The 23,760-nt window shown below is 42.3% G+C and overlaps 1 protein-coding gene across 10 annotated transcripts in view; it reads left to right on the top strand.

Moving 5' to 3' along the window:
- TTLL11 (tubulin tyrosine ligase like 11) overlaps positions 1-23,760 on the top strand; it is a 227,413-nt gene that overhangs the window by 6,010 nt on the left and 197,643 nt on the right. Inside the window, exon 1 of one of the 10 annotated variants that reach the window (XM_070596187.1) lies at positions 11,886-11,970. The exons of 3 other annotated variants lie outside the window; for them this stretch is intronic. The gene's annotated coding sequence lies outside the window, so the exon portion shown is untranslated. Of the gene's footprint in view, positions 1-11,885; positions 11,971-14,055; positions 14,718-23,760 lie in introns of those variants that run through there. 6 more of the 10 variants (XM_070596186.1, XM_070596192.1, XM_070596191.1 and 3 more) reach the window with 6 other exon arrangements.

The raw sequence follows: 23,760 nt of genomic DNA, 5'->3' as shown, positions 1-23,760 counted from the left end.
CATCTCAGATTCCTCCTGGAAGAAGATGGGGTATAAAATGAAACATGGGCTAGTTTAACCTTCCCTCCCTTTCTCATTTCAATGCTAGTCATTTACTTTCCGTTTTTTGAAAACAGCATTGTGTTTAAGAATGGTTTGTATCTTATTTCAACAGACTTATATTTTAACATCTAGTTCCCCAGAATTTTTCCTTTGCAAGTTAAGCTTGTCATACCATAAAAATCACAATTCACTACCACTGTTATCTGAACAGCGCAACATGTGTAACAGCTCCGTGAATCCACACTAACGCCTTAAGCAATCCTTTGAAAAAGACAGTAAATACCAGGGGCTCATATTCAAGTTCTGTAACTACTACACATTAAAATTTCAGTTTCTTAGCAGGTATTATATTGGCTAGGGCTGTTTTCCATGTTATATGAACAGGAATATTTGTAAATAGCCTCACTTTTGGTAGCGTTCTGGATTCTGGTTTTGTATCAGCAGACGTTGAATGCCAAAACCCCATCATATGTGTTCTTTTTCTTTTAAATCTATTCCTTAAAAAGAACATATTATAGTAGGGCCGACCCGGTGGCTCAGCAGTTAAATGTGCATGTTCCGCTTTGGCGGCCTGGGGGTCAGGGGTTCGGATCCCGGGTGCGGATATGGCACCGCTTGTCAAGCCATGCTGTGGTAGGCGTCCCACATATAAAGTAGAGGAAGATGGGCATGGATGTTAGCTCAGGGCCAGTCTTCCTCAGCAAAAAGAGGAGGATTGGCAGCAGTTGTTAGCTCAGGGCTAATCTTCCTCAAAAGAAAAAAAAAAAAAGAACATATGATAAAAGTAACAGGCCACTCTGTATGTGCCTTCTCCAGAGGGGGAGTGTCGTATGCTGGAGTTGGCATCTACTTTGGGTTCAGACAGATGAGCTAAAATCCTTGTCACTAACTATGTGTGTGACCAAACTGTGAACTAAATACAGAACTTTTCTGAATCTCAATTTGTTCAACTATAATGGTGGGCTGGTGATACCTATCTTGCAGAATTTTTGTGAGATTAAATGAGGGGAGGTATGTAAATTGCCTTAACCCAATGCTTGGCACACTCTAGGTGTTCTGTTCATGTTAATTCTTTTCCTTCTAGTGGTTAATTACAGACATTGGTTATTTGATCTTTTTTTTTTAATTACAAAAAAACTGTTATAGAATTTAGTCTGCATATACAGGTTACTGGTTAACCAGAACAGATATGACCGGCTCATTTGAATCATTAACAAATATTTGGAGGCTATATTTGGGTTCTTGGGATACAGCAGATAACAAAAACACACAGATTTCTGTGGGCTAAGGGACGGTTACATTTGAATGAATGTCAACGTGATGTAGTCTAGGTTTAAAAATTTTTAAAAAATGCTGATTTCAAGTTCTTTTCTTTTTAAGCCAATTATACTTTTAAGGTTTCATGAGTTTAATTGAATTTTTTAAAGCCTGCATTCTCGACCTGTGCCTGTTTCACACTCTGGTCTGTTAATTATATCCATCACCACGGGAAACTTATTTTAGCTATTTGAGTGACATCAGTATCTTAACTTTCGTGTTCACAAAACAAATATGGTGACAAGTTTGCCAGGAGAACTGAGGTTATTGTGTGTGAATATCCCCCTTGGCTGCACGGAGATGTGAATTTCCTGGGTCGATTTCTTTACTCCTTCCTTGAATCCGTAGGCAGTCCTCCCCGCTGACCCTGGAAAGACCATAGCCAGACATGGGTTTGAATCTTGGCTGTGTGGCCCTAGGCAAGTTGCTTTACCTCTCTGAGCCAAAGGTCTCTCGTCTCTAAGAGTAAGCATAAAATACTTGGTACGGTTGTTGTAAGGATTAAATCAGAAAAACCTTTAAAGTGCCTGGTGCTTAAAGTACGAATACCTGTTGGTTTGGCTTACCCTCTGATGAATTTCTACGGCATCTCAATTAAATTTTGTAACAGAAAATTGCTGATGTGAACAGGCAGATAACCTTGCTATTCCTTTCTTCCGTTTTGAACCCCTCTTTTCCTTGTGGTTGCTCCTCTGCAGCTGAGTCATGTCCCGGAGATTCCTCTGCAAAGGTTATTGTTTTGCTGGAGAGAACGACGATCATGTTTCTCTCTTCCAGACAGACTAGCATCTCTCTTCCCGTGTTGCATCAAGTCGCGCCTTGCCTTCACAGCTGCCTCGACTGCCATTTGTGTACACACTTGTTTCCCTGGGTGTTTTTGAACCATTATCTAGTAATTTTTATAAATGCTTTGTGAGTCCTAGCAGGCATTTCTGACGGCTCCGTCTCTTCCCCCATCTGCTGCTGTGTCATCTGAGAGCAAAACCTTCTCATCTTTAGGAGCGCAGGGCGGTTTGTCTCCTGTGCCGTCATCCCCAGGCGCAGGGTTACTTTTCCGAGAAGTCCTTCAGTCCATCTGCCTAGAACTCTGAAGAAGGCTATTTTTCCTATTTTGTTTTTTATGCTCATAGGGAGATTTTAATTCTCTTTGTGTCAGAACTGTGGTTTATTGGAATTTTCAAAAGCAACAATGGGAAAATTTCTGGACATCTTATTTACAGATACCTTTGTTCAATTTCCAAAAGCACTGTGTGCTTATAAAAATGTATACAGTTCCCAAGTACATCAAATGAAAACCAAAAACCCCCACTCCTTGCCTTTTCCTCTTCGTCTCTGTAACACCAGGATTACAGTTCGGTGTGCATCTTTCCAGATTATCTTTCTTTTTCCTGTGTGTATCAGGATCACTAAATTGTGCTGTAGTAACAAGCAACCACAAAACATCAGAGGCTTGATACAACAGAAGTTTATTTCTTGCTCACACTTAGGGGTTCAATGCGGGTTGGGGGGGTGGGGGAACGGGGGTCTCTCATTGTCTTGGTTCAGAGACCCAGGCTTCCAGCTCGACCCCAGCTTCAGGGAGTCACTGAGGGGAAGGGAAGGTGGTAAATTGTGCCCTGGCTTTGAAGACTTCTAAGAGGCCTTGCTCACATTTCATTCACCAAAGCAAGTTACAAGGCATGGCCACCTCCAGAGGGGCTGAGGATGTGCCGTCCTGCCCTGAGGAGGTACAGAGGAGAATCAGAGTAGCCGTGCCAGGGACCACGGCAGTGTAAATCACATGTAGAGATACAGGAGGACATATATATTGTATATAAATGTAAGCATTAACAATTTTTACTTTATTTTAAATGCTACAGTTATACTATATGTATACTATATATAGGCTATATATATCCTAGAATATATCCTATATGTATATTGCAATAATACTATATAGTGTTTGGCAACCGCTTTTTCAGCAGTACCTCGTGGACGTCTTTCTCTGTTAGTACACAGAGATTTATTTCACTTTAATAGCCACCTAATAGTCCATTTTCTGGATGTACCACCATAAAATTTATTGATGGATGTTGTTTCCACGTTTTTTCTTTGCTGTTACAAAGAAAGGTGCAGTGAACATCACTGTTCAGTTATTAAGTATGTACTTGTGCAAATACTTCTGTAGGATAAATTCCTAGGACTTGTTGGGTCAAAGGGTACATGCCCTTTATATTTCGATAGTTACTATCGAATCGCCACCCACAGTGTTTGGGAGTACCTGTCTTCTCAGATTCTCTCCAATACTGTGTCCTGTTAATCTCCTAAATCTTTGCCAAACTGGTAGGTAAAAATATGTTCTTTTAATTTACACTCCTCTGATTATCCTGAGGGTTGGGCTGTTTGTATAAGTGTATTGTCTCTGGACTGCTTCATCTGTGAAATGGCTAAATGTATTCTTTGTTTATTTATCTTTTGGGTTGTTTACGTTTATATTTTGTTTATGTTTTTGTTACTGGTTTGTAAATATTATGAATAGTTACTTTTTGTCTCCTAAGTGTTGTCACTCTTGTTCCCGTGTTGATTATTTACACATGGGCTAGAGAATCATTTGCCTTGCATGAGCTTCGTTATTATAATTAAATTTTTTTCCTTCCCATTCATTAAAAATCGGCCTTAATTATTATTGACTTGTTAGCAATTCTACTTTCAGGTGCTACTAAACTTCCAGTGAATTAACAGGTTTTGTAGCGTGCCTCAGAGTCTCACGTTTCTGTGGAACTAGATATTTTGTGTGGCCCTTTCACATACACGTATCTGGGTTGACCGTCACTTTGTGCAATGAGTGTGTAGACTTCATTCATTCTGGCGGACAGATGTCAGTGTGGTGTGGAGTCAGATTTGGGTTTAAATCCTACCACTTATTGAAATAAGCCAGCGAGAGAAGGATAATCTGTGTATGACTCCACTCATATGAGGAATTTAAAATTATGGACTAAGAACAGTTTAGTGGATACCAGGGGAAAGGTGGGGTGGGGGGTGGGCACAAAGGGTGAAGTGGTGCACCTACAACATGACTGACAAACATTAATGTACAACTGAAATTTCACAAGATTGTAACCTGTCATTAACTCAATAAAAAAAAAAAATCCCACCACTTATTAGTTCTGTCACCAGGGGCGTTGTGATACTTATCTCATAGGATTGTGTCCCATTTTCATCACAGATGTAACGTGTATGGCAGAGTCAGCGTGCAGGAAGTATTGGTTCTGTTTTAACTCTCCCATTTTTCAGAGGTGTTAAATGACACACAGCTGAGAACCAGAGGCTGGGGCTCCTGGCTGTCAGGCCAACTCTTGTTCCAGTGCACCATACTGTCCCTCTGAATCGAGTATGATTTCCTGGCCCCTTAGAAATCAGACCATTGAAAATTAGTTGTTTTTTTTTCAAAGATTGGCCCTGAACTAGCATCTGCTGCCAATCTTCCTCTTTTCTTTTTTTTTTCTCCTCCCCAAAGCCCCCCAGTACATAGTTGTATGTTCTGGTTGTAGGTCCCTCCAGCTCTGCTGTGTGGGGTGCTGCCCCGGCATGGCTTGATGACTGCTACTAGGTCCGCGCCCAGGATTAGAACCAGCAAAACCCCTGGCTGCTGAATTGGAGCACAAGAACCCAAGCTCTTGGCCATCGGGCAGACCCCAGAAAATTAGTGTTTACTTAAGTCATTCAGTCCAGGACCGGGCTTTGAGTCTGGCTGTTAGTTTTATTTAAAAAGAACATTTATCACTTATATAAATAATCCTGATACATTGTTTAAAATATTAAAAATTTGGAAAAAAATTTATAATCCCACCACTGGGATACAATGACTATGTTCATTTTGAAGCATTTTATTCTTGTATTTCTTCTAGGCATAAATTTTATGTTTTATAAACCTGACATAATTATGTTAATGTTTTACAAGGCTGATATAATTTTATTATGTTAAAATTGATGCCCACAATATAATTTAAACATTTTCCCATGCTGCAAAAACTATTCATAAATGTCATTTTAATTGCTGCAAAATATCTCATTCAGTGAAATGTATTTCATTATTTATCTTCATGTTATTAAATGTTTCGATTGATTCCTCTATTAAAAACTTTTCTGTAGTGTTTTTTGCGCTATAGTTCATATTCATTTTCTTTTCTTTTTTTTTTTTTTTTTGAGGAAGATTAGCCCTGAGCTCACTGCTGCCAATCCTCCTCTTTTTGCTGAGGAAAACTGGCCCTGAGCTAACATCCGTTCCCATCTTCCTCTGCTTTATATGTGGGACGCCTACCACAGCATGGCTTTTGCCAAGCGATGCCATGTCCACACCCAGGATCCGAACCAGCAAACCATAGGCCGCAGAGAAGCGGAACTTGTGCGCTTAACTGCTGCGCCACCAGGCCGGCCCATATTCATTTTCTTAAGATAACTCTACAGCCGTGAAACACTTGGGTAAAAAGCATGTGCATTTTAAGGCTTTTGTAAGGAGTTGCCAAATTGCTTTCCAAAAGAGTGGCAGCAATTTATACTCCACAGTGTGTGAGAGTTTCTATCAGTGCTCACTTCTGAAGAGTGTAACGGCAAATATTGGGGAAGATAGTGAAATAAATTAATCTTCTTCCTGCCTTTACGAAATCGAATTCCAGTGACCAGTGCCTCGTTCGAAGTGGGGCATTTTGATATGGCTCTTTGGGTGCAGCCTTCACATCTAAATTGAAACAGCCATAGCAGAATGTAAAGCCACTTTTTGACTTTCAGATAATGTATTTAGTGGATATGCTTGACTTTCTCCCTATCCTTGACCCTCTCCCCACATCTAATTCCTTACCCCATCCCTAATCTTCTACCCGCGAGGTAAGGCTTAAGCATTTCTCATGCAGTTAGGCAGTGAAACCGCCGAAAGCTTCAATAGGTTATTTCCTAGATTTTGTTAAAATATCTCTGGTGTAAAAAAAGGGTACATTAAGGGCTGTATTAAAATGTCGTGTGCTATCATTAGAAATTAGGGAAATAAAAATCAAAAGCATAATGAAATATCATTTTGTATCCACTAGGATGTCTATAATGAAAAAGAGAGATGATAAGCGTTGGTGAGGACGTGGAGAAATTGGAACTCCTACATTCCTGGTGGGAATGTAAAATGGTGCAGCCATTTGCAAAATAGTTTGGCAGTTCCTCAAAATGTTAAACATTGAATTACCACATTGCACCAATTCACTCCTGGGTCTATACCCAAGAGAAATGAGAATACATGTCACTAAAAAACTTGTACACTAGTGTTCACAGTAGCATTGTTCACAAGGGGCAAAAGCTGGAAACAATCAAATGTCCATCCACTGATGGATCAGTGAAATGTGGCATATCCACACAGTGGAATATTATTCAGCCATACAAATGATTCAAGTACTGACACATGCTGCAACATGGATGAAAACATGTATGTGAAAGAAGCCAGTCACAGAAGACCGTGTATTATGTGATTCCATTTATATGAAACGTTCAGAATGGGGAGATCGACAGAGACACAAAGTAGATCAGTGGTTGCCCAGAGCTGGGGGTAAGGGAGGCTTTTGGTGGGAGAAGTGGGGAGTGACTGCTAGTGGGTGCAGGATTTCTTTCTGGGGCGATGAAAATGTCTCTAAATCAGTTGCGGTGATGGTTGGACAACTCTACGACTGTACTGAAAACTGTTGAATTGTATCCTTTAAAATAGGTGAATTGTATAGTATGTGAATTATATTTCAATGAAGCTGGTGAAAAAAATGCCGTATGCTTATCCAGGTCTCATCACTGAAGAGCACTTGTCCTCTAGGTAGTAGTTGTAAATGTTCTTCAGGAACTCACATCTGTCCAGTGCCCTCTGTTGATTCTGCATTGCGATATTTCCTGTTAGTGGTACATGGACTCCTTGTACACCTGTATCTAATGGAATTCTGTCCTCGTGGCACAAAATAGTGGCAGCTGTAACAACACTCCAAACTTTCATCTGAAGAGTGAGTTTTGGGTTTTTTGGTGGGGGGAATTTGAATACTTGCTCGAAGAATGAAGTTCAGGCTCTTTACCGAGGCTCCATATGGAGCCTCCCATGACCTAAGGTGTAATGTAACATGGTGGTTGAAAGCATGGGCTTTGGAGCCACACAGCTGTGGGTTTGAAACAATTCACTACGTGGCACTGAGAAAATTTTGCTCTGAGTCTCAGTTTCTTTATCTATAGAATGGGCATAGTACAACCAGAACTCATGGAGGTGTTTGTTGCTGGAATAGAAGGATATAATCATGTAAAGTATTTAGCTTATAATACCTAGTACACAGTAAAGACTCAATTGAGTATCTTTTTATTAACATCTGGCCCTAAGCTTCTCTAGACTCACTTCACGTATTCCACGCCTTGAACTTTATCCACTACTGACACCACACTGTGTATGGTTCTCTTGAATCTTCGTGCTGTGCCATTCCTCTTTACCTTTGTTATATTTTTCCTTCTCCTTAGAATGCTCCCTTCCTCTCTTTGGCTAACTCTTAGACATCCTTCAAGGATCAGCTCATGACTCTTCTTTTCCATGAATCTTCCCTGACTCCCGCACACCCCAGTCTAGGCTAAGTACCCTTCCTTGGTCATTTACGGTATTTTATAAGGATCTCAATTTGATTCATTTTTGCAAAGAAGCAATTTTTGGCTTATTGATCATTTCCATTGTATCTTTGTTTTCTATTTCATGGCTTTCTGTTCTTTATTATTTCTTTTCTTCTACTTTTTGAGGTTTATTTTGTTCTTTTTCTGACATTAAGTTGGATAATTGACCTATCATCTTTTCCAGTAAAAGCATTCAAGACTACAAACTTGCCTGTAAGTACTGCTTTAGCTGCATCTACATGTTTTGCTATGTAGCATTTTTAGCAATCACTTTTTAGTTCTATGTATTTTAAATTTTCATGAAAATTTCTTCTTAACTCATGGGTTATTTGGATTGTGGCTTTTTAGAGTTTCTAAACATATGAGATTATTTCTACTTATCTTTTTATTATTGATTTCTAACTTAATTGCATTGTGGTTAAAGGGTGTTCCTTCTTTCTTTACTTCTTTTTTTCCTCCCTTCCTCATGCTCTCCCTCCTTACTTAATTTGTTTTCCAGTTTTTTGCTTTGTACCCTAATATATGATCATTTTCTAAGTGTGCTTGAGAAGGGTGTGTAGTTTTTAGTTATCCAATGCAATATTTTACGTATGTACATTAGATTAGCTTATGGGTTGCATTATACAAATTTATAGCCCTAATATTTTTGTCTGAGTTATTAATTACACGAAGAGTTATATTAACATTTCCCTCTATGATTATGGATTTTGTATCTTTTTTAAAGTCATTTTTTGTTCTTTCCCTGTTTTCCCTGTACTAGTCTGGAAGTTACACATTCTATTTTTGTTCTTCTAGCAGTTGCCCTAGAAAAGGTACTATGTATAAAATTTCACAAAGTCTGAAGTTAGGATCTTTACTCTCCTCTTAACAATACAAAGAGCTTGGGATGCGTTCATTTTGGTGGCATCCCTCCTTATCTATATGCTTTTGTTGTCCGGTATTTTAGTTCTATCTGACTTTATCCTTTTTTTTGAACTTCACGAATTAGACATTATTATTATTCTATATAGTCTCAGTGTATTTTAGATTTACCCACATGTTTACCATTTTCTTTGTTTATTATTCTATTTTACAACTCAGACCTTCCCTCTGGGATCAGTTTCTTTCTCCTGGAAGTAATCTTTTAGAAGTTCCTTTAGTGAGGGACTCTTTGTATAAACTCTGTCAGTTTTTATTTGTCCAAGATTACCTTCATGTTGCCCTCATTCTTGAGAGAGAGTGTTGCTGCACGTATGGTGCTGAGTTCAGAGTTACATGGTCTCAGCACTTTGAGGATATGCCACCATTTACTTACCTCCATTTTTGCTGTTGAAAAGCCAGCTCTCAGTCTACTTTTTTCTTTTCCTGGTAGAGTATCTTTTCCTTTCTGGCTGCTTTTAAAATCTTCTCTTTGTCTTGGATGTCTTCAGTGTCATCATGACTTTCTAGGTGAGGATTTCTTTTTATTTATTCTGCTTGGGATTTGTTGAGATTCTTGTCTCTGAGGTTTGGTATCTTTTATTAATTCTGGAAAATTCTACTCTGTTTTCTCTTTCAATATTGTCTCTCACTCAATTTTTCTCTTCTCTCTTCGTGGAATTCTGAATTAGATGTTTGTTAGACCTTTTTTGATAGTGAGCTCATGTTCCTTGGAACCTTAATCTCTGATAATTCTTTGAGGCTTGAGTTTAAAGTGAGGACTTTCATCTTGTGCAGAGGCCTCACAGGGCCCTGCTAACTGAGAACACTTACAACTAAATTTTTGGTCTTACACTTTTTAGGTTATAGGTGTAGTTGAATTCTGACTCTAGACTTGGTTCAGGAAGTGTTATGGTCAGGCATTTTGAGAAGAGACTTGTTTTCTTCCATTTCTCCTTCCTTGAGCCAAGGCCAAATCAAGGCAGGTTTTCTTCTAGTTCACCCCCTAAGGATGTGGCCTTGCAGAGGGCCTGGCTTGACATGGGAGTTTCCAATGTGATGCTTACCTTGCCAGCATGCATTCAGGACCCGAACTACATGCAGAGGTCAGACCATTGCCTGTGTACAGAGAAAAAGATAATTACATTTGCCTTTTAAAAAGTTTGCTCTGGCTCCCCTTTGGAGAATGGATTAGAGTTCCAGAGTGGAGGCAGAGGAAAGTTAGGATGCTGTTGTAGACCTCAGGGGAGATGGTGCTACCTGGGACAGGACAGTGCTGGGTGGGAAGGTTATAGATTGAGATGCACTGTCTCTTCCCCTACATTGTAAGACATCCAGTAGCAAGGAGCTTGTCTTATTCATCTTTGAGTCCTTCAATGCCTGGCACAGAGAAGGCATTCAGCAAATGTTAATTGAATCGAACTGTGTAATTAGTAATGGTTCTAGTGCTGTGTTTTTGGACTATCTTCAAAGTGACTATTTTCTTTAAAGGGAAGTGACATAAAGGGATTCCAGGCAGTGAACTTATCCTGTCTCTGGCATTGCGAAGCTCAAGCCAGAAATAGAGAGCCAGCTGTTTGTAAGCTCCTGCAAGCCTTAGGTTTTGGCTGGGTTTACTTTCCATGATAACATAGCTTTCTTTAGCCTGTGCGCTTGTTCCTTTCTTAAGAAATCTCAGGCTCTATTTGAAAGTACTTGCACAAAGCCTTACCATCTTGTTGGATTTTATGACGTTTTCTCAGAAATTACTAAACTTCACGACTCTCTAGGCAGGTTGCAAAAATGTTCCTCTAAAGGTATACTATAGCTGTGAAAACTTCTTACTTATAAGACTTCTCAGAAAATGTGCTGTGTCTAGGGAACAAAGGGAGAGGTAAATGGTCCCTGCTGGGTGACAATTTAATAAGCTTCAGCTCATCACTAAGGACTGTTTTTCGAAGAGTTTATGCAATATTATTCCATTAGAATGTGCACAAGTATTTCTAGAAAGTATGGTGAGATAAAGCAAGCATATATGATTTTAAGTTCTTTGGCCTTGAAGGTCTTCATTATTCATTCAACAAATGAGTGTCTACTATGCCCCAAGCCCTGTGCAAGGCACTGGTGATAACGACACAGTCAGACACCATCCGTCTCCTTGAACCAGGGCCACAAGTGGCCCATACTGTCCTTTGTGTGAACTAGGAAAAAGTACACCCTCCTCAAGAAAAAACTATTAAACTAGTCAATATATTATTTATATCTCAATAACAAATTTGTTACAGCAAATAGATTATTAATGATAAATGAATGTTAGTTATTAAATAATATTTTGCATGGTTCCATAATGAAGTACTTGTTGATTTAAACTTGGAATTCAGAAATATTCTGGCACAGTCAACAGACATCAGATGATTGGACTGCAATATGGAATTTCAGATTCAACCAGGACACTAATACCAGTGAAGGATTTTTTTTAAGTTAAAAATACTCACCGATTATACAGCAGATGTGAAAGCAGATCTTATTCAGAAGCCCAGTCTAGTTTAGATGTTAGTAGATCAACAGTCTTTTGACAATCCAGTTTGTCAAAGGGGAACAATACATATTGTCTTGTTAAAATAAGACACTTGACTACCACATGCCAGAAAATTCTCATCATAAATATAAAATTGCCCAAACAAAACCACCTGATGTTTGTTTACCGAACCAGAATATTTCTGAACTCCCGGTTTTAATCAACCAGTGCTTTCATTATGATAATGTGTAAATATTATATAATAACTAATATTATGAATAATCTATTTGTGATAGAGTAAAAAATATAATTATAAAATATGAAAAGTGTTCAAGATAGTAAAGATGTCTGTGTGCGAACAGCATCATGGCACCCTAGTACATGACCTAAAAAGCCACACACGTGGTGGCCTCGGAGGCCCCAGTCTAGAGGGAGCAGACAGAGCTGATGATTCCAGTGTGTGATGCTAAGAGTTGCTGTTAGAAGGAGGTACAGAATGTGGTGGGAGACAGAGGCAAGACAAGCTCAACCTGGAGGTATTGGCAAAGGCTGTGTGTGTGAGGGGCACTCAGGTGAGAAAGGGGCATAGTCTTTTTGTCATATTTTGGCTGCTATGTAGCCTCTCATCCTTCTTTCTGGGTTTCTGCTACTTTCTGGATAAGTGAGGTAGCTAAGTTCCAGATTGGTGAGGTGTTCCTATTTTTGAATAGATTGTGTCGATCTTCTCTCCTCCTGCCTCCATCTTCCTCTGTCTTCAGGTCTCTGCTGTCATAGCATGAATCAGCTTTATTGTTACGGCTTGTTTAATTTTCTTTCTTTCCCGTAGATTTTAAATTCGACTACTGCAAGGGCCACGTTTATCTTGTTTATAATTGTTTATTATTGGATGCTCACGCTCCAGTGCACAGTGCCTGGCATACTAAGAAGAAGCTTTGAACAGACATTGGCTGAAGTGATTTTTTCCTGCATTCCTCAAACATTTCCTTATTTTGTGCCTTGGACCCGTCGAGCACTAGGCAAACAAAGAAATGACACCTGTGAGCCCCCCCCCCCCAACCTCAGGGAGCTCACTCTCTTGTCATTACGATCCAGGGGAGGAAGAGCAGTGTTAAGGGGGGGCAGCTGACTCCGATTCAGGGCTCAGTGAGGGCTTCCTATAGCAGGAGACTCTGGACTGAGTCTGGATGGGTGAGACGGGTGAGCAAGGTTTCCAGGGGTAGAGGCAGGGTGCGTGTTCAGACAGGGCTCGGCGTGCACGGTAACGTGGCGTCAAGCTAGAACACAGAGAACTGAGGGGCCTGCAAACATTTTACTCTGGCTGGAGTACGGAATTTGAGGATGGGAGAGCGATGGATGATGGGACCTGAGAGGTAGGCAGGAGCCAAGTCATAAAGGTCTGAACTGCAATCTGAGAGCCCTGGGGAGCCGCTGGAAGGTTTCAAACAGGTGTGTGCTTGTGTGACAAAAATCACATTTGTATATTAGAAAGACACCCTGGCTGTAGTGTGGAGGGTGTATTTAGGGGTTGGGTGGTGAACTGGAAGTAGGGAAACCCTCTGTAAGGGCAGGGAGAGTGGCTTCCTGGTGAATTTCCAGCGTCTGGCAAGTGGCTGGGGTATAGTAAGCACCAAAATGGTACTTTCTGACTGAGTCAACCTGCAGAGGCCAGCAAGCTAGGATCACAAGCGCTCACCCCAGAATGACAGCAGAATCACTGCCGTCCCTTTTTGGAGCCTCCAGGAACCTTCTGAGGCAAGTAGGGTATATATCATCAGCTCCGCTTTACAGAGGAGCTAACTGAGGCTGGGACTGATGAAAGGGCTCACACCCAGGTCTTTGTTGATGCCGAGTCCAGTGCACTCTCCTCCGTCCCATGCTGCAGGGCAGGGTGGGTGGCAGTGCTGGGGAGAGGGTTGGCTCATGGGTGCCTTTCTCCCCAGGGACCACTGTCCTCCTCTCTACTGTGTCCCTTCAGGCAATGGTGCCCCCTCCCGGAGCCTCCTTCCAGGCAGAGGAGACAGAGGCCCAGCGGGCAGCTGAAAGCTGTCTTCACCAAAGCAGTGGGGAGAGATTTGTGGGCCGCTCGCCTTCTCATCGCCTGGGTATCACGCTGCTATTTAATAAAGGCCTCATTGCTTGAAGGGCCGTTAAGTAACCAATGATAGATTTCAACCTCATTGAGGAGGAAGACGCAGAGTTAAATCAAATCCAGACCATGTGGAAATAAAAGAATAAAGAGGCTATTCGCATGCATGGCCCTCCTCCTAAAGGAAAGGGAAGGGAACAAACCATCATCCAGGGTCCACTCGAGCCAGGCACCCGTTCAAAGCTTTCACATCGGTTTTCTCACTTACTACTCATGGCAAAGCCAGCAAGTAGGCACGGTGCTGTGCATTTTGTAGGTGAGGAAGTGGAGTGCCCGGGACACCAGCCACTTAGAGGTGCAACCAGAATCCCCACCCTGGGTCTGACCTCACGGTGCCCGCTCCTTCCGCTGCGTCACGCTGCCTCCCCTGTGCACCTGTTCTCTCCAAGAGACAAGCAACGATTTATTTTTGTGCAAAGGACAAACGGGGTGGAGGTCAGCAGCCTGCGCTAGTTTAGACTGCACACTCCCCCAAGGCAGGAGCTCATATCTTGGTCCCCGGTCCTGGTGCAGCTCCACACATGGCAGCTGGATGAGGCTGGCAGGTCCTCGCCGCCCCGTGCAGGGTCACTGGCCTGTTTACCACCCTCTCGTTACTCTCCCCTTTGTCTCTCCTTCCCCCTCCTCTACACTCTGCTCCTCAGAGACGCCTGTCTGGCCCTCCTGAAGATCTGAATCCATCCTGAGCCCTTTCAGGTTAGTAATGAGCAGGCCGATGGAGAATTAGTTGTGATTCCCCTTGAGGTTTCACATTTAAAAGGAGACGTTGGAAGATGGTCTCATCTGTAAGTGCCAAAGCATGAGGTGCCCCTGGAGGGATGACAGGCCGTGGGGCGGATGTTCTCACAGTCACCGTCCCTGCTCACATCCTGGCAAAGCCCTTAGGATCCTTAGAATCTCCTCTGCTACCCAGTTAGCCTCCCCCTGCCGGGCTGTCCCCTCACACTCCCCCACGCCCACTTAGACTCCATCCTAGCAGCCTGGGTTCATCTGCTGCTGCCACCCTTTGCTCACACTGACCTCGCAGCCTGGAATAGCTGTTGTTCCCCCCACTTCCTGGCGGCTGACCTTGGAGCCCCACTTCAATAACCGGTCATTTCGGAGCTCCACCGTGAAGCCTCACCCTCCCTGCACAAGCGGCCAGCTTCTTCCTCTGTGTCCTCTTGGCACTTGGTATGTCCCTCTGTTTATATTGCTTTTCACAGAGGATGATAATTTGTTTAGGGACACTAAACGCTGAGCAGTTTGAGGACAGAGACAGTGTTCCGTGTGTGTGTGTGTGTGTGTGTGTGTGTGTGTGTGTGTGTGTGGTTCTCTGGAGCCCAGCCTAGAGGAGGTGCTCAGGGAGGGGTTGTGACCGGAAGAATGTGAGACCCCGCGCCAGCGCTGGCCTCAGCTGCAGGAGGTCAGAGATGCATTCTGTGAGGGACAGAGGCCGGTTCTATCGCTCTCCTCTCTCTGCTTCTGTCTCTGCCTGGAAAGGCTGCTTCCGTCTGGGGGGGGGGGTCACTCGGCTTGGTCTTCTCTGGGGCCGTCCAGCAGGTTCTCTCACCCACCTCACCTGGGAGGGTGATAACCCCCACCCCTGTCCTTGCCCCCTCCCCTCCTCACCTGTCTTCTGTCCAGACACCCTCGCTGACTAGTAGTGAACAAATGAGAACTTGCTGTGCTCCCTTTGCTTTGAAACATCTCTGACTTGGCCTGGGGAGATGGGGCTCACATACCCGGGAGTCTGCCCGCGGCACAGGTGGGGACTATCTTAGTTGTCACTGATCCCCAGCCTGACTCAAAGTAGGTTGAGCACAAAGTGGTTTCAAAGCCCACAGCTCTTCTTGGTCTTTGTTTTCTTTGTTTGCTGTGTGTATTCATTAGATGAGGCCAAACTGTTGTGACAACTAGACCCAACGTGTAAGGGCTCAACGTGACGGCAGTCTATCTCTCGCCCTTGCAGCAGCCCGGGCAGAGTTATTTCGTTTGGTGGGGAACCATTCAGGGACTCAGGATCTTCCATCTGTGGCTCTGCCATCCCCTGGGCTCTGCATCGTCGACAGCCAGGCAGCAGTAGAGGAAAGAGTGAGGAGGAGCACACACAGCAGGTTTTCCTGTGAGTCCTGGAAGTGGCACATATCACTTCTGCCCACATTCCAGTGGCTGGAACTCAGGCACGTGGTCACACTTAACTGTTGTCAAAGGAGTTCTGAGCTGGACAGTAGTGGTGAAAAGAGATTTTGTTCAGGAGCTATCGCAGTGGGGGAAAAGAGATCTCAGCATAGTACTGGGCTTAGTTCCAAATACAGCATGGACAAGTGAAAATTTCTAGCCAAGGAGCAGGGTGGGGTCAGTGGATGGAAAATCACTGAGGAAACGTCAGGGGTAAGGGGGATTCTGACTAAACCAATTTGACGGGATTATTGCTGAAGACAGGCCAGGGTGAGCACATACCAAGGGTAGGGGATGGGGAATTTGATCAGACACTGAGGGTGGGGGATTCTTGCTAAGTTGACTTTAGCAGGATACTTGCTACAACTGAATGATGCAAAGAAGAACACGGGAGCCCAATGGCGGAGGCCTAGTTGGACAAGAGTTCAGAGGAGCCTGACTAAAGTGTGGTCAAGGAGAGGGTCTTGGTTGCTGCAAGGGAGACTGGGAAAGATGGTCTAGTGCTGTGTCCAGGGAGAAGAGGAAATGGATTTTGGTGAGCATCCTACAGTCTCTGCCACACTGCAGTATAGCTGAAGTACAGGATTTGGAGTCTGTCCAAACCGGGTTCAAATCCAGGCTCAGCTCCTTACTAGCTTTGTAGATTTGGATGAATTATTTAACCTCTTTGAGCCTCAATTTCCTCAGCTGAATAATGGGGGATAGTAACCCCACATAAAGGATGATTGAGAACTAAAGAAAGCCCCAGTGGTACATAAGAGATTATGTAAATTATAACCAATAAATTATGACTATTATTACTCTAGTCATTGTTATCTTTATTATTACCATGTATCTCAATTTTACTGATTAACTAAAAATTTAATAACGTGCACGTGGCAAAAAATCTACATAGTGTAAAAGTAGAAACACTGAAAAATATGTCTCTCCCTCATCCCACCTTCAGTTCCCTTCCTCAAAGGCAGCCACCATTAGCAGTTTCTTGATATGTTTCCAGAAATATGCATATACAAGCATGCGTATATAAATAGCCCTTTTTATTTACCCAGTGCTATCATATGATACACTCTATTCTGCACCAATTTTTTTTCCTTTTTGGTGGGGAAGATTGTCCCTGAGCTAACATCTGTGCCAATCTTCTTCCACTTTGTATGTGGGATGCTGCCACAGTGTGACTTGATGAGTGGTGCGCAGGTCCCCACGCCCAGGATCTGAACCTGTGGACCCCAGGCCACTGAAGTGAAGCGGGTGAATTTAACCACTTGGCCAACAGGCCAGCCCCTATTCTTCACCTTTTGCTTCATTTAACAGTATAACTTAGCTATTGTTTCATATCAGTGTATATTGATTTACTGCATCCTTTTTTTATGGCTGCAGAACACTCCATAGTATGAGGGTACCATCACTTAGCTGGTACCCCGCTGACATGCATTTAGCTGTTCACAGGGTGTCACCACTCTATAAAGCTGCCATGACCACATTCTTGTGTATGTGTCTTTGTGCACTTGTGCGAGAATATCTGTAAGATAAATCTAGGATTCATACCATGCATTAATTCTCTTAGAAGTTAGGATTTAAAATTTGGAATGTTTTTGCTCTAGTAACTGCTGTGGAGAGAAAGGATTGGGAATTGGAGACTCAGCTTGTCATGAGAAGATCAGATGTAGAGTATGTTGTTTTTTGTTTTTTTTTTTTAAAGATTTTATTTTTTCCCTTTTTCTCCCCAAAGCCCCCTGGTACATAGTTGTATATTCTCAGTTGTGGGTCCTTCTAGTTGTGGCATGTGGGATACTGCCTCAGCGTGGTTTGATGAGCAGTGCCATGTCCTCGCCCAGGATTCGAACCAACGAAACAGTGGGCCGCCTGCAGCGGAGCCTGTGAACTTAACCACTCAGCCACCGGGCCAGCCCCTAGAGTATGTTGTTTTTTAATTTTTAAAACCTTTACTAATACAGACCCTTGTTCCCTATTCCCATGATACCTGGGAGTCCAGATTCCACAGCAAGAATATTTGGCAGATTTATAAACCAATGCAAATTGGCTCTTCACTTCAGAGTTTATTTTCCCACATAAACAAGTTGTCCACCAATTTTCTGAATCCCACACCTGTTAAAGAAGTTGGATTCACCATAATAGAAACAAACTCCATTTTTTTGTTTTGTTTTTGAGTGACAGAGAAACACACACTGTTGAATGTTTTCTCTGTGTTAGGTATTTTTCATATATTGTCTCATTTAATCCTTGCAAACATTTGAGGTGAAAAATATTTTCCCTCTTTTCCGGACAAGGAAAGGGCCGGGTTCACAGAGGTTGAGTAACTCGCCCAAGGTCATGGGGAGCCAAGATTTGAACTCAAGTCTTGGTGACTGTACACTCTGTGGGCCTCTTTTGTTCTTAATTGGGGGATTCAGTAGAACTTTCCCGAATGTCAAATAAATTTTACCTGTTGCATGAACATCTGATGATTAGCAGTGACTCTTATTAAAGATTCTGTGGCTTTTTCTGAGTTTAGTAGAGAAAGAGAGTCTGTAACAGCCCCAAGCTGGGTATCTGGCATGCTTAGACCTTACGTCATTAATCCAGCAACTCTCAGGTGACTACATAGGCCAGTCTACACTGTCAGCTCTGCTGGGTTCCACTTTCGGATGTTTCTACCCCTCAGTTCTCAGGCAGGATTGCTCTCTGTATGACCCTGGACTCTGGCTTGGCGTCTTTCCCCAGTGTCCTTCGTACACCCTTTATCAAACTTCTCTTAGTGTGTTTTCTATCTCTTAGCAAAGGAAAGTCGTTAAAGCACTTTCTAAATTGGATGGCATTATTATTACTAACGACCTACACCCCACGACTCTGTTCTCCCAATTCTCCAGGCTTTGAGCTGGCATCACCTCGACTTGAAGTCTGCTCTCATTTCTGGAAGCTGGGTTCAGTTCTTCAGCTCCCAGGAAATCTATTGCCTATGAACAAAAATTAGACATTAGAGCTCCTCCCTCCCCCACATTTTAAAACAAGATATTTCAAGAACCACAGTCTAATTCAGTCCACTGTATACTGAGAAAGGCCTGTTTTTCCGCAGCATAGCTTAGACTCAGTGCTTTGTGCCTGTGAATCTCTTTTTTATTAATTTAATGTGTCTTTATTAACTGTTGGCTCCATGTTAGCACAGTCCTTCTCCTGTTGGGCTATACATTCACTCTTCCGTTATTATTTATTAACAAACGTTTGTTAAGGGCCTGATAGCATCAGGCCGCCACCTCCATTCTCTCACACATTCCTCAAAAACCCTGCGGAGGGGGTAGTATTAGCCTCCTTTGCAGGCGGGGAAAATGAGGCTCAGAGAGGTTCATTAACTGGTCCGTGTTTCATCCAGTAAGTGGTAGGTCTGAGATTTGAACCCAAGTGTTTAGGTTCTAAATCCATAAACTCTCCCAGAGGAAAGTCAAGGCTTTTAGTTTCTTATTATCTTGCTGCTTCGCTTACTCCACCCAGCTCCTTGATTAGTGATGACTCCCAATCCGTAGCATGTTTGCGAGCCTTCTGGTGCGGGGATGGTTTTTTTTTTTTTTTGACAGCAGTCAAATAATCTATACTGAGAAGACATTACTTAATCCAGAATGGGAGATGGTAAAAATCCACAGGAAATCTGGAAGAAAGGAGGGGGAGCATTTTTATTTGACTGGCTGGCTGATTGATCTCTAGAGGGTTTCCATTTTGTTTTCCATTCCTTTTCTCCTTGGAAGGCTAAATTACTTCAAGGAGCTCCACCTGGTTCTTAAAAGTGTCTAGGAGGTTGCAGTTAAGTAAATTCCCAGCCTGTTGGGTTTTAGGTTTCCTGAAGCCTTAACTCAGCATTGCCCAAACTTGTCTGATCATAAGAATCACCTGGGGCATTTGTTAAAATTTGATTTCCCGGTAGGAATGGGACCTGGGGAATCTTTGTTTTTTGAACAAGCCCCGGCAGGCAATTCTTGTGATCAGACTAGCTTGGGGAACACTGAGCATCATCGCTGGGAGTTAGGTCCTCCTTGTGGACTATCCTCTAGATTTGAAGCACAGCTGGTCACATTGTATTGCCGTGGAAAGAACATGAATTCTGGAGTCAGAAAGCAAAGGATTCTGACCCCAATCTGCCCACTCAGAAACTGTGTTGTCTTGGGCACATAACAATGTCCCCATCTCCAGACCTCTGCTGCCATTTCTTCTGCCCGGAAACAGGAAATTGTCTTCCTTTCTCTCCCCATCCCTCTCACCTCCCTTGTCTTCTTATTCTTCAGCTCTTGGGCACATTGCCTGATTTTCCCCAAAGCTGGGTCACCTGTCATTATTATTATTACTTTTTTTTTTTTCTGGTTAGGAAAATATGCCCTGAGCTAACATCTATTACCAATCTTCCTCTTTTTTCGCTTGAGGAAGATTAGCCCTGTGCTGACATCTGTGCCAGTCTTCCTCTATTTTGTATGTGGGACGCCTCCACAGCATGGCTGATGAGTGGAGTAGGTCTGCGCCAGGTTCCGAACCCACAAACCTGGGCTGCCGAAGCAGAGTGCATGGAACTTTAACCACTTGGCCACAGGGCTGGCCCTCGTCATTATTTTTGTAATAATCTTTTAAGTGTCTATTGTGCCTCACTAGACTCCAAGCCCCGTGAAAGCAGGAACCATAACTCTCATGTTTATTATTTATGCCTCTAATATTCATTATTTATTGCTTTATTATTATGACTTTCACATTTCTTATTGCATACCCAACATCTAGCATGGTGAAGTGTGAATGAACTCCGGGCTTTGTTTTCCTCATCTGTAAAAGTGGATGATCACAATCTATCCACAGGGCTATTGGGAGATTAAATGAAATAGCATGAGAGCAACTGGCATACAGTAGGCATCTACTAAATGTTAGTTTTTATCGTCCTTTGGAGAACTTACTTATGATTATTGTAGTGAACAGAGCAGATTACAACCAAGGCTTTAAGGCCCTTTGCTTGGCACACCATTCTAAAAAGTTTCTTGTATTCTTAAAGTTTCAGAGTTTAGTTTTCTTTTTTCTCCCCAAGTCCAAAGACTGTCCTCCAATGGTCTTTTTAACTTTGTTCTGGTGACCCGTTTCAAGGTCTCTAATAATTTTACCTGATCTCCTGTGGATAACATATCTTTAAATTTTCTTTATTCAGTTTGGTGCTGAGAATGAAAATGATATAATTATAGCTTGAACTTAATATTTTAAAAAGATCATGGGTGGTAGAATGGATTTCAAAGGTAGCTGTATGGAATCTCTTTTTCTGGAATTCTTTAGAAAAGAAGAAGAACATTGGCTTGTGAAGCTTTCTTCTAATCATTTGACTGTGAAATCCGGGCTGATATTAGGCGAAGGAAATTCAGAATTTTATTTTGTTTCCCCACCCAGTTAGGAATAACTTTTGGATGTATGACCGCCATTCAGATTTAAAGAGAAGGACTTGCTTTGACAGGCCCTTCTGCCCACACACTGGCAAATGGAAGATGCCCCAGCACCAGAGTGACCAACTGTCCTGGTTTCCCTGGGACTGAGGTGGTTTCCATGGCACTGGACTTTCTAAAACCTGGACAGTTCTGGGAAAACTGGAATGAATTGATTGGCTATCCAATCCAGTGCGCAGAGAGGCTTGTTGAAGGAACTGAAATAACAGTGAAGTGAAACATTAGCCTGCTTTTCTATTGTTTTACGAAACACAGGAACCAAGAAGTTAAAACTGCTTTTTTTTTAATTTTGTGAAAGTTTTTGAAAATTAATTTCACTTTTAAAGCCACTAAACTAAATATAGGTGGTCTTAAATGTGATTGCTTTTGCACTGTTTAAAAATTCAATGACAGTCTTTTAGAAATGAATGGTATTGTATTGTAAAACCCAATTCTGTCTTTTCTGCCCTGAATGGCTACAGCTAGCCAATTTATGTGACCCATTTTCTAGCGTTAATCATTTTCAGTGATATGTTGTGAATAGTTCATCTTTGAAGTATTTTTTTCTAGTTAAACATCAATAGTAGAACTGATACTATCGTTGATGAATCCTGAAAATAGGTCAGTCTTGAAAGAAAGGCTTTAACTCATATAAATTGTATATTATCACTTAAGTTTCACAAGGTAAAATTTAAAATTATCTTTATATGTATTTATGCCTATCTTATTCCCCAAAAGTATGTAAAGTGGCTTTCAAAAATACATACATTGTTATAAGTTTTTTAAAAGTTTAGGCAAAAAAAATCAGGGCAAAGGAACGATAAAAATGGTGCAATAAGATGAAATTAGGGAAAAGTTAGTGTCTAAAATGCATGATCTTAAGATCTTGTGGTTTTTGTGATGAGACACAGATTTGGCTCTGAGTTTCCTTGGTACCAAGGAAAAACAGAAATGTACCAAGTTGTACGTCGTGTTGCCTCTAAGATAAAATAAAAGATGCTGCTTAAGCGAAGCGCAGCTTTTCCTAGCACCAAAGACTGGGAGAAATTTCCTGAGAGGGCCCTTCATAAAGGAGCCCATGTGTCAATAGGCATCTCTCCAACAACCCCCTCTAATCAATACAGTATCAAGGTGTTGTATGAGATAGCGCCCCTCAGTGCCCTCTGAGGGCATAGCAACCAAGCGCCGATAAGACGGTTACTACATTTAAGACAGAGGTCCTTCCCTGGGGTTGTGCCTCAGGCTCCTGGCAAGCTTTTTAGCATTCAGATTTCTAGGTCCCAGCCCACCTCTACTCAATCAGCATCTCTTTACTTTTGAAAAGCTTCTGAATAATCGCGACACAGAACAATTTATTTAGAGTTTTTTTGGAAAGATATTCAAAGAGGAAACCCAAATGTCCAATAAACATTTGAAAACAATAATTTAATCTCACTAGTGTAATCATGAATATGCAAAGTAAAACAATGATGAGATACCATTTCGCATCGTTGGATTGGCAAAATATTTAGCAGTAGCTAGCAGAGTTGAAAATGTGTGTACTCTGTGATCCATTTTTAGAAAAATTCTTGTCCATGTGCACAAAGAGATGCAATGAGGGTGTTTATTGCAGAGTTCTTCGTAATGAGGAAAATTTGGAAAGCATCTATATTCCATCAATTGTGAGATACATAAATCAATTTATGATGTGGTTTGAGTTGTGTCCCCCTCGAAAGATATGTCCACGTCCTAACTGGTATATGCGAATATGACCTTATTTGGAAATAGAGTCTTAGCTGTAATTAAATTAAGGATGTCCAGATGAGATGATCCTGGAATAAGGGTGGGGCCTAAATCCAATGATGAGTGTCCTTATAAAACACAAAAGAGGAGAAGACACAGAGACACGCAGAGGTGAAGGCCATGTGAAGACAGAAGCAGGGACTGGACTGATGGTCTACAAGTCAAGGAATGCCAAAGGTTGACAGAAGAGAGGCATGAAATGGATTTTCTCTCAGAGCCCTCAGCAGGAACCAACCCTGCCAATGCCTGGATTTCGGGTTTCTGGCCTCCACACTATGAAAGAATACGTTTTTGTTGTTTTAAGCCACCCTGTTTGTGGTAATTTGTTATGGCGGCCCTAGGACTCTAATAAAACCAAGATCTTCCCCCAAACCACAGGGATACCTGGAAGAGGGTATAGTTATGGGGTTCTCCCTAGGCCAAGAGAATGGAAAGATGGAGCTGATCATCTTCCACAGTGCAGTGGAAGCAGTTTGTCCTGGTTTGAGGCTGAAAGAGCCCTTGGAGAGATGTAGTCCAACTCCGCCCATTTTTAAAGATGAGGATGCGCAGACAGGGAAAATGACTTGCCCAACACCTATTGCTAATAAGGGGCAAACTAGGATTTGAACCCAGTTCTGTCTCACTCCAAAGCCTGTGTTCTTTCCTCTTCCTTGTGACACTGGCCTCAGAATGCGTCGGGTCCTCTCAGATCAGTCTGGCGGCACGGCTGGAGGAGGGAGCTCAGGTGCTGGAATTGGAAGACCTGAGTTAACCTCTGCTCTCCCAGCTCTTCCAGCATGGGAGGGAAAAGGTGATTACCTTCTCTGACCCTTAAATTCCCCTTCCTGATACTGAGGCTA

Source organism: Equus przewalskii, chromosome 26, assembly GCF_037783145.1.
Source record: "Equus przewalskii isolate Varuska chromosome 26, EquPr2, whole genome shotgun sequence".
Lineage (NCBI taxonomy): Eukaryota > Metazoa > Chordata > Mammalia > Perissodactyla > Equidae > Equus > Equus przewalskii.
Note: the sequence above shows the minus strand (reverse complement) of the source record. Positions and strands in the feature narration are given on the sequence as shown.